The following is a 14,549-nucleotide window of genomic DNA, read 5'->3' as shown; positions in this document are numbered from 1 at the left end:
AGTCTTATGGATTAACTTAATCAATGATACAGTCCCAGCATCAATGCCATATCTTACAGAATTTTCAGTTCTTTTGGGGGGTGTGGTAATTAGGTTTACTTATTTATTTAATTTTAGAGGAGGTACTGGGGGTTGAACCTAGGATCTGGTGTATGCTAAGCATTGGCTCTGTCACTTGAGCTATACCCTCCCACCTTACCCTCACTTTTGCCAATGCCTTGTCATTGAAATTTGTTTCTCCAGTCCGTAAGGTAAGAACTGAATTCTTGTGGTTGTTTTAATTTTCATCCATCAAAATACTGGGAAACGGCATAAGAGAAAAAATTTTAATTCTAATAATTTGCTCAAATATTCTCTCAGTATTTATAGAAACCATCTATCCAGATTCTGATTATACCCACATAAAGGAGTCCTTTATAAGTTTTACCTGAGTAATACTAAAGAAGCAGATCCTCAGTTAAGAACCCAAGATCTGAGGCAAGTTACTCATAAGTAATGTGTAAAGATCTGTCTTGCTTCAAAAAAGTTTCCCTTTGAATTAGAGTACATTCAGAAAGTAGAAGTTCAATATGCATGCCTGAGCACATCAGACCTACTGTATATTTGAATCTAAAATAAAGAATAGTCTTGGTAATGTGGGCCTGGCAAGAATCCAGAAGTATTTAAATGCATTCTTGACATTTCAGCAGAAAAAGCTTAACTCATTACATGCCCCAGATCCCATAGGTTCACACAGGGCCGCACCAATTATCTAGCTATATTGGAATAATGCAGCTTACATCCACTTATTGCAGAGAGACTTGCAACTAACTTGTATAGAGAAAAATAGAAAATAAAACGTTTGATGAACATTTAAATGTACTGAGTCCTTATTCAGTTTCCTCAGTATTTGTCTCTGCCCTCACAATCCCTTCAAGTATACTTACATTAAATGTCTCTTCTTAAGGGAGAAAATACAAAATAATAACAAACTTATGACAACTAAGCTGCAAAATAGTAAATATCTTTTAAGAGACCTGCAGTGTATCTTCACTGTAATGACAGAAAAAAAAATCTTTTAACTACCAGTACTGATCCATTTACTCATTCATTTCTACATTGAATAATAAATATTTACTAAGCATGTCCTATCTATTAACACTACTTTAAGCATTAGAAATACATCAGTGAACAAAACAGACAAAAATCCCTGTCCTCATGAAACATTTCTAATGGGGTATTAAGTACTAAGATTTATACAAATATATCTTTTAAAAATATGTTCCTCACCTTCCATGGAGTGCCAGCATCTCATTCTGCAAGCAATACACAATGGCAAAAGACAACACAAAGAAGGTAGAATCTGTAAAATCCACTGTATATTGGTCATACAGAAAAGGGCTTACGGGAGCTCCAGGATCCAAGGTATCTCTAGAACTTCCAGCCACTGCTACATCTACTGACCCAGAAATGACAGATCCAACCAAATACCTACTTTACAATGCCAAGACTACTATATAGATGATTTTAAAAACTCAATTAAATACTGCTGCTAAAATGAGTCTGATCACTAACTTTTGAGTTCAATATGAGGCTTTTTATTTTTAATTAACTAGATAATTTCATTTTCTGCAAATTATTTTGTAAATTAGGTTCTTAAAATTCAAAAAAAGTAAACCTATTATCTTTTCAGTCCCAAGTTTCAAGTTATCTTTCTCTGTGATTTTGTTGTCTTTTAAACATTTAAAGATCATTTTTTTTTACATTTTGTTCAATTATAATAGTGTAGCAATAATTGAATGATAATTGCCTGGCTTTCTTCCTTAACGGCTTTAAGACATTTACCTTCCAATCCCTCCCTTACTCAGCTTTCTCTAATCCTCAGATAGCTCAGTAATAATCAACAATAGGTCATTAGTTATTTTTTGTTGTGCTCTAAGATACAATTTTCCAAACACTTTATTTCGCTGCCTCTAAACAACAATACAGCATTACCTCCTGCCTTCAAGTCAACGCCTTAAGTAATTCCTAATCGAGTTTTGGAATATAGGAAGGATGTCTCGGAAAAAAAAAAAAGAGCTGGTTTATTTAATTCATTAATTCCTTTTGAATGAATACACTACAGTTAGCTCTTCTCCAACCTTTATCTGATCATTTCCCCTCATTATAACATTTCCTGCCCTAGATTTTCAGGTCTTCTTTAAACCGTAAGCCCATCAAAAACACACTAAATAATTTTATTCACCTTTAGAATCAAAATCATGAGTTTCCTAACAGTATAGTTCTATCAACTACCTTCCAAATAATACAAACTCTTATCCCTGAACTTAAAAGTCCTTTATTGGTAGCGCCATTCTGATGAAGGCATAACTAATAATTACTCTTGTGTTACATATCCTTGATCCTCTAATTCAGTCCTTTCCCCTCTCTCTACATTTGCTTTTTCCTTTATCAGCTCAAACTCTGTGCAAGATACCAAAAGCTTTCCTTCCCTAAATACCACCTAAAAGACTCCTTTCATATGTTTCAATATGCAATTCAATGTCCACTTACTCTACAAAGTATATTAAAGAAAAGTCTCTGTCCTTTAGTAATTTATAATGTGAAACAGATAGCAACAGAGCCAGAGCCAAAAGAAAGAAATGGTAAAAATATGCCAATGCAAATAATCCAAGAAACAACAGATAAAATTATTAGAATTAATAAAGATTTAGAAGCAACTGCATTCTTATACACCAATGACAAACAACTAAAAACATAAACTTTAAGGTATCATATATGATAGCAATTGAATATGAAATATCTTTACATAGAAAATTATAAAATCATATTGAAAATATTAAAGAAGATTACATAAATTAGGATATATCACATCCATGAATAAGAATCAACATTATAAAGATAGTGATGCTCTCCAAATTAATTATAAATCCAATGCCATTTCAATCAAAAGCCCAACAGTTTTTCACCAAACTTGACAAGCTGACCCTACAAGGAATATGGAAGAGTAAAAGGCCCAAAACAGCTAAAACAATGTTGAAGAGGAACAAAGTAAAAGGACTTGTGCTAACAAGACAATACTGAGTTGTGTGGTATATTCATGCAATGGAAGACTGCTCAGCCATTAAAGAGAAGAAAATGACGCCATTTGCAGCAACATGGATGGACCTGAAGTAAGCCAGAAAGAGAAAGAAAAATACCATATGATATCACTCCTATGTGGAATCTAAAAAAAAAAAAAAAAAAAAGGACACTATGAATTCATCTACAAAACAGGAACAGACTCGCAGACAGAGAAAACAATTTTATGGTTACTGGGGAAAGGGGGTGGGAAGGGATAAATTAGGGAGTTTGAGATTTGAAAATGTTAGCCATTATATATAAAAATAGATTTTTTTAAGTTTATTCTCTATAACACAGGGAACTATATTCAATATTTGTAATAACCTTTAATGAAAAAGAATATAAAACCAAATAAATGTATGTATATGCATGACTGAGACATTGTGCTGTACAAAAGAAATTGACACATTGTAACTGACTGTGCTTCAATAAATTAAAAAAATTTTTAATTAAAAAAAAGACTATATTGATTTGAATAATGCCCACCCTCCAGAATTCATGTCCACCCAGAACCAGTTAGCATTACCTTATTTGGAAATACGGTCCTTGCAGTGTAATCAAAATAAGGTAATACTGGATTAGGGTGAGTCCTAAATCCAATATAACTGGTATCCTTATAAGAACAGCACTCAAAAATAAAATAGATAAAATGTGATTCTAAAAATGCTCATCTAACCCACAAGAAGGTGGGGAAAAATAAACAGGAAACAAAAAGCACAGGAAACAAACAAAAAAGGCAGCATCGCATTCATCTTAAAGATGTCGGATTGAGCACACACAATCACCTCTGCTCTCTCCTAACACCCCAGGAAAATGATAGTAAAGGGGAAAAAGTTTGTAACTGTGGTGAAAAGTACATAACAAAATTTACCATTTTAAAAATAATCATTATAAGTGTACAGTTTAGTAGTGTTAACTATATTCATATTGTTGTATAACAGATCTCCAAAACTTTTTCATCTTGCAAAACTGAAACTCTTTACCCACTGAAGAATAACCCTTCATTTGTCCCTCCCTCCAACCCCTGGCAATCACCATTATACTTTGTTTCTATGAGTTTGGCTATTTTACATACCTCATATAAGTGAAATCATAAAGTATTTGGCTTTTTGTGACTGACTTATTTCACTTAGCATAGCACCCTTAAGGCTTAGCCATGTTATAGCATGACAGGATTTCCTTCCTTTTTAAGGCTAAATAATATTCCATCGTGTGTGTATACCACCTTTTTTTTCCATTCACCTGTCAATGGACATTTATGTTGTTTCCATCTCATGGCTATAGTGAAAGATGCTATAGTGAACAGAGGTGGGCAAATATTTCTTCAAGAATCTGCTTTCAGTTCTTCTGGACATATACCCAGAATGGGGTTACTGGATTATATGGTAAACCTATTTTTAATTTTCTGAGGAAATATCATATTGTTTTCCATAATGTCTGTATCATTTTACATTCTCAGCAACAGTATAAAAGGGTTCCAATTTCTCCATATCCTTGTCAACATCTGTTGTTTTCTGCTGTTCTTGTTCTGTTTTGTTTGGATAGTGGCCATCCTAATGAGTATGAAGCAATATTTCATTGTGACTTTGATTTGCATTTACCCAATGATTAGTGATATTTGCATCTTTTCATAGGCTTGCTGGCTATTTGTAGACCTTCTTTTGAAAAATGTCTGTTCAGGTCCTTTGACCATTTTAAAATCAGGTTCTTTGTTGTTTTTGTTGTTGAAATTCCTTGGATATTCTGGATATTAAACCCTTGTCAGCTATATGATTTGCAAATAGTTTCTCCCATTCTATAGGTAGCTTTTTCACTCTGTTGATTGTTTCCTTTGATGCACAGAATTAAGTTTTATGTAGTCCCTTTTGTCTATTTTTGCTTTTGTTACCTGTGTTTTTGGTGTGTATCTAAGTTATCACTGCTAAATCCAATGTCATAAAGTTTTTCCCCTAGGTTTTCTTCTTGGAATGTCATAGTTTTAGGTCTTACATTTAGGTTCTTTGATCCATTTGGAGTTAATTTTTGTATATGGTTTAAGTTATGACCACAAATTCACTCTTTTGCATATAGGTATCTAGTTTTCCCACCGCCATTTGTTGAAGAGACTGCTGCTTCCCCACTGAGTGGCCTTGGCACCCTTGTTGAAGATGATTTAATCGTATATGCAAGGGTTTATTTCTGGGCTTTCTATTCTGTTTTATTGGTCTATGTATCTGTCTTTATGCCAGTACCACAAGGTTTTGATTACTGTAGCTTCATAATATGCCTTAAAATGAGAAAGTGTGAGGCCTCCACATTTACTCTTCATTTTCAAGATTGTTTTGGCTATTCAAGGTCCCTCGAGATTCCATATGAATTTTAGGATGCTTTTCCCGTTCTGCAAAAAAAAAAATGCATTGGAATTTTGAAAGAGGTGGCATTGAGTCTGTAGATAGCTTTGAGTAGTATGGATATTTTAACAATATTGAGTCTTCCAATCCATAAACATGGGATTTCTTTCCATTTATTTCTGTCCACTTTAATTTCTTTCATCAGCTTTTTATAGTTTTCAGTGTACAAGTCTTTCACCTCCTTGGGTAAATTTACTCCTTAGAATTTTATTATATTTGATGCTACTAAGTGAAAAAAATTTAAAGGCACAAACCCACTAGGATAAGGACAATATGACAGCAGACCAAGAGCAACAAAATTTTGGAAAATAGAAAAGAGATGGGTAAATTAGTAGCTGACTTCGTAGATATGAGAAAGCAGAATGCTATGCTAGCAGTGGGGAAATCTGAAAAGCAACCCAATTTATATTGCCAAATCCTACTTCCAAACTCAGCAGTTGGCAATCCAAGTACATCTTAGAGGTGGGGCTGAAAACAGGAGGACTGGTTGCAAGTCTGTTTGAAAAGGAGTTAGACCCTCAAGTTTCCTTCCTCACTCCATCAGACAAGCAACTGTCTTTCCATGATCCTAGGAACAGACTTCAGGGTGCAAAACAGAGGGTCTCTGAACTTGGGGAAATGAGACACAGTGGAGGGTATGAATGATATACTGAAAAGAGAATGATTAAATAAAAATTTACATACTGACTATCAAGACCCAAGTCTACTTCTTCCTCCTTGACGCCCAGAAACCAGGAGGCCTGGTACTGAATCTCTAAGCAGTAGATTGGAAGAGACTCCCATGGGAAATTCGACCAGCCCAAGAGAAAAGATCCAGACACTGAAATCGGCAAACAGCTAACCTTACAAATCATCTCATCCAGATCACCTTACAGAGAGGACCCAGGAACAAAGAACTTCCAATGAGATTTTTGGTGTTTTGTTATTAAATATAAGCATTCAGTGATAATCAAACATTTGATGAAAGCATCTAATAGAAAGGCAGAGAACAAACATATACAAACACAAACATATGCACACACAGGAAAAAACATCAGAAACTGTGGAAAAAACAGACATTATGCAGAGAAAAAAAATGGGGGAGAGAAATCTGTCAGTATCTTCTGAGAGAGAAAAATAAAGATATTGCAAACCTGAAATAAGAGCACAATAATATGAAAACAGAATATGCTGAAAAATAAAAAGAGCTCCTAGAAATTAAAAGCATGGTATCAAAATGAAAAATTCATGAGAATGATCGGAAAACAATATTGAGAAAATCACCTCAATAGTAAAATAAAATTAAAAAGAGATGGAAAATAAGTAAGAAAATATAAGAATATTAGGAAATCAATCTAGAAAATCTAACATCTGAAAAATAGGCACTCTAGGAGAAAACATAGAAGAGTAAATCATCAACAAAATGAGTAAGTAACAAAACAGAATTATCAGATTGAAATGGATTTCCAAGTGTCTAGCAAAATTAATGCAAAAAGATCCACACTAAGACACATCATCATGAAATTTAAAATCACTAGAGACAAGAAAATATTCATTTCTAATCAAGAGGAAAAAATAGTATAGTGGTTAAAAGCAGGGACTTTGGAGCCACACTAAGTTTGAATCCAGTTTTCATCATTTCCTGCATATCCTTGGAAAAGCTGCTAAAGCCCTTTTTACCTCAGTCCTTATCTGGAAAGTGGGGAAAATAATGTTTACCTCACAAGGTTGTCACAAAGGCCTGGCCTTCCAAAGGAATACTGTCAAAAATAATATTAAAACTGTTAGAAAAAAATTGATGGAACTTTGGAAAACAGTCAGCAGTTTACAAAAACCAATCCAAAACAAGGAAAAGATGACAAATACAATAGGAGAGTTTTGTGGAATTTTAATTTTAGCCTTGCCACACTCCATTCACTGGCACAGTGGCAGTCTTGAAGATGACAACTTGCATTCCTGCTATGAGTGTCTTGTCCCCGAGGAAACAGACTTTGTATAATACTGAAGCTAATAGGTATTGATTCAAACTGGATTCTTATAAGCTTATGATGTTAACATATTTTTCAGGGGAACCACAAAGAAAGTAACTGAAACATGTGTAGAAAATGATATAAGTACACCAGAAACTAACACGACATTGTAAATCACCTACACTTCAATTAAAAAAATGATAACACAACCACACAAAATCTATGGAATGCAGCAAAAGCAGTCCTAAGAGGAAAGTTCACAGTGATACAGGCCTCCTCAAAAAAGAAGATCGATCTCAAATAAACAACCTAACTTATCACCTAAAAGAATTGGAAAAACAAGACAAAAAAAAAGTCAGCAGAAGGAAGGAAATAATAAAGATTAGTGAAGAAATAAATAAAATAGAGCTAAAAAAATAGACAAAAATCAATCAAACCAAGAGCTGGTTTCTTGAAAGAGTAAAAAAATTGACAAACCTCTGGTCAAGCTCACCAAGAATAAAAGAGAGAGAACAAAATAAACAAAATAAGAAAGGAAAATGGAGAAATTACAACCAATACCACAGAAATACAAAATATCATAAGAGAATACTGTGAATAACTATATGGAAACAGACTGGACAACCTAAAAGAAATGGACAAGTTTCTGGAAACATACAGTCCACCAAGACTGAATCAAGAAGAAATTGACCACTTGAACAGATCAATCACTGGAAATGAAATAGAATTAGCAATTAAAAAAAAAAAAAAAAACCCTTGAAACAAAAGTCAAGGACCATATGGCTTCACTGGGGAATTCTACCAAACATGCAAAGAAGGACTCATACCAGTCCTTCTGAAGCTCTTCAAGAAGATTGAAAAGGAGGGAATACTCCCAAACTCATTCTATGAAGCCACCATCACCCTGATACCAAAATCAGACAAAGACATTACCAAAAAAGAAAATTATAGGCCAATATCACTGATGAACATAGATGCAAAAACCCTCAACAAAATATTAGCAAACAGAATCCAACAGCACATAAAAAAGATCATACACCATGATCAAGCTGGATTCATCCCAGGGACACAAGGATGGTTCAACATATGCAGATCAATCAATGTGATACACCACATCAACAAAAGAAAGGAGAAAAACCACATGAACATCTCAATAGATGCAGAAAAAGCATTTGATAAAATTCAACACCCATTTATGATAAAAACTCATCAAAGTGGGCATAGACATATCTCAACATAATAAAAGCTATTTATGACAAACCTACAGCCAGCATAATACTCAACAGTGAAAAACTGTAAGCCTTCCCACTAAAATCTGGAACAAGACAAGGATGCCCACTCTCACCACTTCTACTCAACACAGTCTTGGAAGTTCTAGCCACATCAATCAGACAAGAATAAGATATAAAAGGGATCTAAATAGGAAGAGAAGAGGTAAAATTGTCACCATATGTGGATGACATGATACTATATGTAGAAACTCTTAAAAGCTCCACACAAAAACTACTAGGGCTGATAAAAATTTGGCAAGATAGTGGGATACAAGATTAACATACAAAAACAGTTGCATTTATTTACACTAACAATGAATTAGCAGGAAAAGAAAGTAAAGAAACAATCCCTTTTAAAATCACACCCAAAACAATAAATACTTAGGAATAAATCTGACCAAGGAGGTGAAAGACTTAGACATGGAGAACTACAAAACACTGATTAAGGAAATTAAAGATGGCTCAAAGAAATGGAAAGATATCCTATGCTCTTGGATTGGAAGAATCAATATCATTAAAATGGACATAGTGCCTAAGGCAATCTACAGATTTAATGCAATCCCTATCAAATTACCCAGGACATTTTTCACAGAACTGGAACAAACAATCCTAAAATTATATGGAATTACAAAAGACCCAGAATTGCCAAATCAATACTGCAGAAAAAGTACTAAGCTGGAGGAATAACCCTCCCAGACTTCAGGCTATAATACAAAGCTACAGTAATCAAAACAGCATGGTATTGGTACAAAAACAGACATATGGATCAATGGAACAGAATAGAGAGCCCAGAAATAAACCCACACATTTTTGGTCAATTAATCTTCAACAAAGGAGGCAAGAATATACAAGGGAGAAAAGACAGTCTCTTCAGCAAGTGGTGTTGGGAAAACTGGATAGCAATGAAGTTAGAACACTCCCTCACACCATACACAAAAGTAAACTCAAATGGCTTAAGGACTTAAATATAACATAAGACATGATAAATTTCCTAGAAGAAAACATAGGCAAAACATTCTCTGACATAAATCTTAGCAATTTCTCCTAGGGCAGTCTACCCAGGCAATAGAAATAAAAGCAAAAATAAACAAATGGGACCTAATTAAATGTATAAGCTTATGCACAGCAAAAGAAACCATAAGCAAAACAAAAGGACAACCTATGGAATGGGAGAAAATTTTTGCAAATGATGTGACTGTCAAAAGCTTAATTTCCAGAATACATAAACAGCTCATACAACTTGATAAGAAAAAAAAAAAAAAACCTAATCCAAAAAAGGGCAGAAGACCTAAACAAGCAATTCTCCAATGAAGACATATGAATGCCCAACAGGCACGTGAAAAAATGTTCAGTATCACTAATTATCAGAGAAATGCAAATCAAAACTACAATAAGGTATTACCTCACACCAGTCAGAATGGCCATCATTCAAAAGTCCATGAATGATAAATTCTGGAGAGGCTATGGAGAAAAAGGGAACCCTCCTACACTGTTGGTGGAAATGTAGTTTGGTACAGCCATTATGGAAAATAGTATGGAGATTTCTCAAAAAACTAAAAATAGACTTACCATATGATCCAGCAATCCTACTTCTGGGTATATATCTGGAGAGAACTCTAATTCGAAAAGATACATGCACCCCAATGTTCATAGCACTATATACAATAGCTAAGACTTGGAAGAAACCTAAAACTCCATCGACAGATGACTGGATAAAGAAGGTGTGGTATATTTATACAATGGAATACTACTCAGCCATAAAAAAGACTAAAATAATGCCATTTGCAGCAACATGGATGGACCTAGAGATCATAATTCTAAGTGAAGTATGCCAGAAAGAGAAAGAAAAATACCATATGATATCACTCATATGTGGAGTCTAAAAAAAAGGAAAGAAAAAAAGGACACTATGAACTCATCTACAAAACAGAAACAGACTTGTAGACACAGTAAACAATCTTATGGTTACTGGGGAAATGGTGTGGGAAGGGATAAATTTGGGAGTTTGAGATTTACAAATGTTAGCCACTATATATAAAAATAGATTTTTAGAAATGTTTCTGCTGTATAGCACTGGGAACTATGTTCAATATCTTGTAATAACCTTTAATGAAAAATAATATGAAAATGAATATATGTATGTACATGCACAATTGGGACATTGTGTTGTGCACCAGAAATTGACACATTGTAACTGACAGTACTTCAATAAAATAAAATAAAATAAAAATAATAAATAAAAAAGGATATGAGAAGGAAATCAAAATGGGACACAAGATAATAGCCAATTAAACAAAAAAGGATAGTAATGGAGGGAATGAGTAACAAACAATATGGCATATACATATATAGAAAACAAACAGGAAAATGGCAGAAGTCCTTTCTTATCAGTAATTACTTTACGTGCAATTTAACTCTCCAATTAAAAGGCAGAGATTGGCAGACTGGATAAATTTTTTAAGAAAACAACCATAATCCAACTATATTCTGGTTACAAAATCTCAGTTTATATCCAAAGGCAAAAATAAATTGAAAGTAAAAAAAAATTAAAAAAATATATTCTAAGCAAATAAGGAACCAAAAGAGAGCTGAGTACCTATATATATATCAAACAAAACATACTTTGAGTCAAAAATGTTACAAGAGACAAAGAAGAATGTTATATTGATAAAACAGTAAATTTATCAAGAAAATATAACAATTATAAACATATACAGCTAACAACAGACTCCAAAAACATGTGCAACTAAAATTGACACAATTGAAAAGACAAATAATTCTACAATTCCAGTTGGAGATATCAACACCCCACTTTCTATCATGGGTGTAACAAGCAGCCAAAAAACCAAAAAGGAAATAGAAGACTTGAACAATACTATAAACAACCTAGACTTAATAAACATATATAGAACACTCTATCCAAAACCAGCACAATACACACTCTTCTCAGGTACACATGAAACATTTTCCAGGGTAGACCATATGCTATGGCACAGAATAAGTCTCAAATTTTAAAACACTGAAATCATACAAAGCATATTTTCCTATCACAACGGAATGAAACTTGAAAACTGAGAAATTCACAAGTATGTGGCAATTAAACAACACATTTTTAAACAATCAATGGGTCAAAGAAGAAATCACAAAAGAAACCAGAAAATGCTTATCGATGAATGCAAATAAAAACACAGCATACTAAAACTTATGGGATTCAGCAAAGGCAACGCTCAGAAAGAAACTTATAGCCATACATACCTACATTTAAAAATATCTCAAATCAATAACCTAGAAAAGGAAGAGCAAACTAAACCAAAAGTTTGCAGAAGGAAGGAAATAATAAAAATTAGAGATAAATGAAGTAGAGAAAAGAAAATCCAATAGAAATACAGAAACCAAACATTTGTTATTAGAAAGATCAATAAAATTGACAGAGCTAAACTAAGAGAAAAAAGAAGTTTCAAATTACTAAAATCATAAATAAAAGTGGAAACATTTCTATGGACCATACAGAAATAAAAAGAATTATAAGAAATTACTGTGAACACACTATGCCAACAAGTAAGATAATCTAGATGGACAACTCCCAGAAATACATAACCTACTAAAACTAACTCAAGAAGAAATAAAAAATCTGAACAGATTTATAACAAGAGATTGAATCGGGAATCAAAAAATTCCTCTGAAAAAAGTCCAGGACCAAATGGATTCACTGGTAAATTCTACCAATCAATTAAAGAAGATTTAACACCAATCTTTCTAAAACTCTTGTGAAAAATAGAGTATGAGGAAACACTTCCTGACTCATGCTGTGGAGCCAACATTACCCCGAAGCCAGACAAAGACAGACAAAAATATCACAAAATAAGAAAAATACAATGTCCTTTATGAATATAGATGTAAAATCCTCAACAAAATACTAGCTAAAAGAATCCACGAATATACAAAAAGGATTAATTTATATATTATGTTTAATTGGAAGTTATCCCAGGAATACAAGGGTGACCCAACATAAGAAAATAAATCAATGTACCACAGTACATTAACAGGATGAAAGAAAAAAAAAGTGATAGCTCAACTGATTTGAAAAAAATGCATTTAACAATAACTCAACACTCTTTCATGAGAAAAGTTCTCAATAAACTAGAAATAAAAGAGAACTTTATCAACCTGATAAAAGATATTTATGAAAAACCTTCACCTAACATCATAATCAATGATAAAACACTGAAAAATGTCCCCCTAAGATCAAGACAAGGATGCCTGCCTTTACAATTTCATTCAACATTGTACTAGAAGTTTTAGCTGGAGGTACTGGACAAGAAAAAGAAATAAAAAGCATCCAGATTGGAAAGGAAGACATAAAACTATTTCTAGTCACAGGTGACATGAGTTAAAATATAGAAAACCTAAGGAATACACACACACACAGTTACTAGAACCAATAAATGAATTTAGCAAAGTTGCAGGATACAAAATCAACATAGAAAAATCAGTTATGTTTCTATATATTAGTAATGAAAAACCTGAAAAGGAATGTTTTAAAAAATTCCATTTACACCATCATCAAAAAGAATAAAATACTTAGGAATAAATTTAATCAAGAAGGTATAAGACTTTTACCCTGAAAACTATAAAATGTTGCTGAAAGAAATTAAAGAAAACATAAATAAAGGTAAGGACATCTCATATTCACGGAATGGGAAAATTAACATCGTTAAGATGGTAATATTCCCCAAAGTGATCTATAGATTCAATGCAATCTCCTTCTAAAAGGCAACAGCCTTTTTTGCAGAAATGGAAAGGCCAATCCTCTAGATGGAATTGCAAGGGGCCCTGAATAGCCAAAATAATCTTGAAAAGGAAATTGGAAGTCTCAAACATCCATATTTCAGATATACTGTACAACAAAGCTAGAATAATGAAAATATTATAGGACTGACATACAGACAGACATACAGACCAATGGAATAGAACTGAGAACACAGAAATAAAGTCTGATACCTATTTTGACAAAAGTGCCAAAACCATTCAACAGAGAAAGAATACTCTCTTTAACCAATGATAAACTGGGTTTCTACATAAATTTGTACCACTATCTAACACGATAAAAATTAAGTCAAAAATAGTCAAAGATTTTTGTCATTTTAACTGCTAAAGTTATAAAACCCTTAGAGGAAAATACATGGGTAAATTATCGTAACCTTGGATTTGGCAGTGGATTCTTAGATCTGACACTTAACGCACAAGGAACAGAAGAAAAAGTAAATACATTGGACTTCACAAGAATTTAAGACTTATACATGAAAGTATACTATCAAGGTAGTGAATATAAAACATAGAGAATGAAGAAAATATTTGCAAATCATATGCACATATCTGATATGGGTGTAGTATCCAAAATACTAGAACTCAATCACCAAAAGGCAATCCAACTTAAAAATGGGCAAAAGAGTCCTGAACACACGTTTGTCCTAAGAACAGAAATTGGCCATACAAATGGTGAACAAGTACCTGGAAAGATGTTCAACATCATCAGTCATTAAGGAAATGTAAATCAAAACCAGAAGATATAACTTAACACCCGCTAGGATTGCTTTAATTTTTTAAAATTGGAAAATAAGAAGCATTGGTGAGGATATGGAGAAACTGGAACCCTCACACATTGCCAATAGTAATGTATAGTGATACAGCCAATGTAGAAAACAATTTGACATTTCATCAAAAAGTTGAACATAGAATTATCATATGACCCAGCAATTCCAGTCTTAGGTATATATTTAAAATAATTGAAAACAGGATGGAGGATATAGCTCAAGTGGTAGAGCACATACTCAGCA

General features: G+C 33.2%; 1 protein-coding gene across 1 annotated transcript in view; it reads right to left on the bottom strand.

Moving 5' to 3' along the window:
• The window catches only part of TEX11 (testis expressed 11), a 299,458-nt gene that overhangs the window by 219,223 nt on the left and 65,686 nt on the right, over window positions 1-14,549 (bottom strand). The gene's annotated exons all lie outside the window — the stretch shown is intronic.

Source organism: Camelus bactrianus, chromosome X, assembly GCF_048773025.1.
Source record: "Camelus bactrianus isolate YW-2024 breed Bactrian camel chromosome X, ASM4877302v1, whole genome shotgun sequence".
Lineage (NCBI taxonomy): Eukaryota > Metazoa > Chordata > Mammalia > Artiodactyla > Camelidae > Camelus > Camelus bactrianus.
Note: the sequence above shows the minus strand (reverse complement) of the source record. Positions and strands in the feature narration are given on the sequence as shown.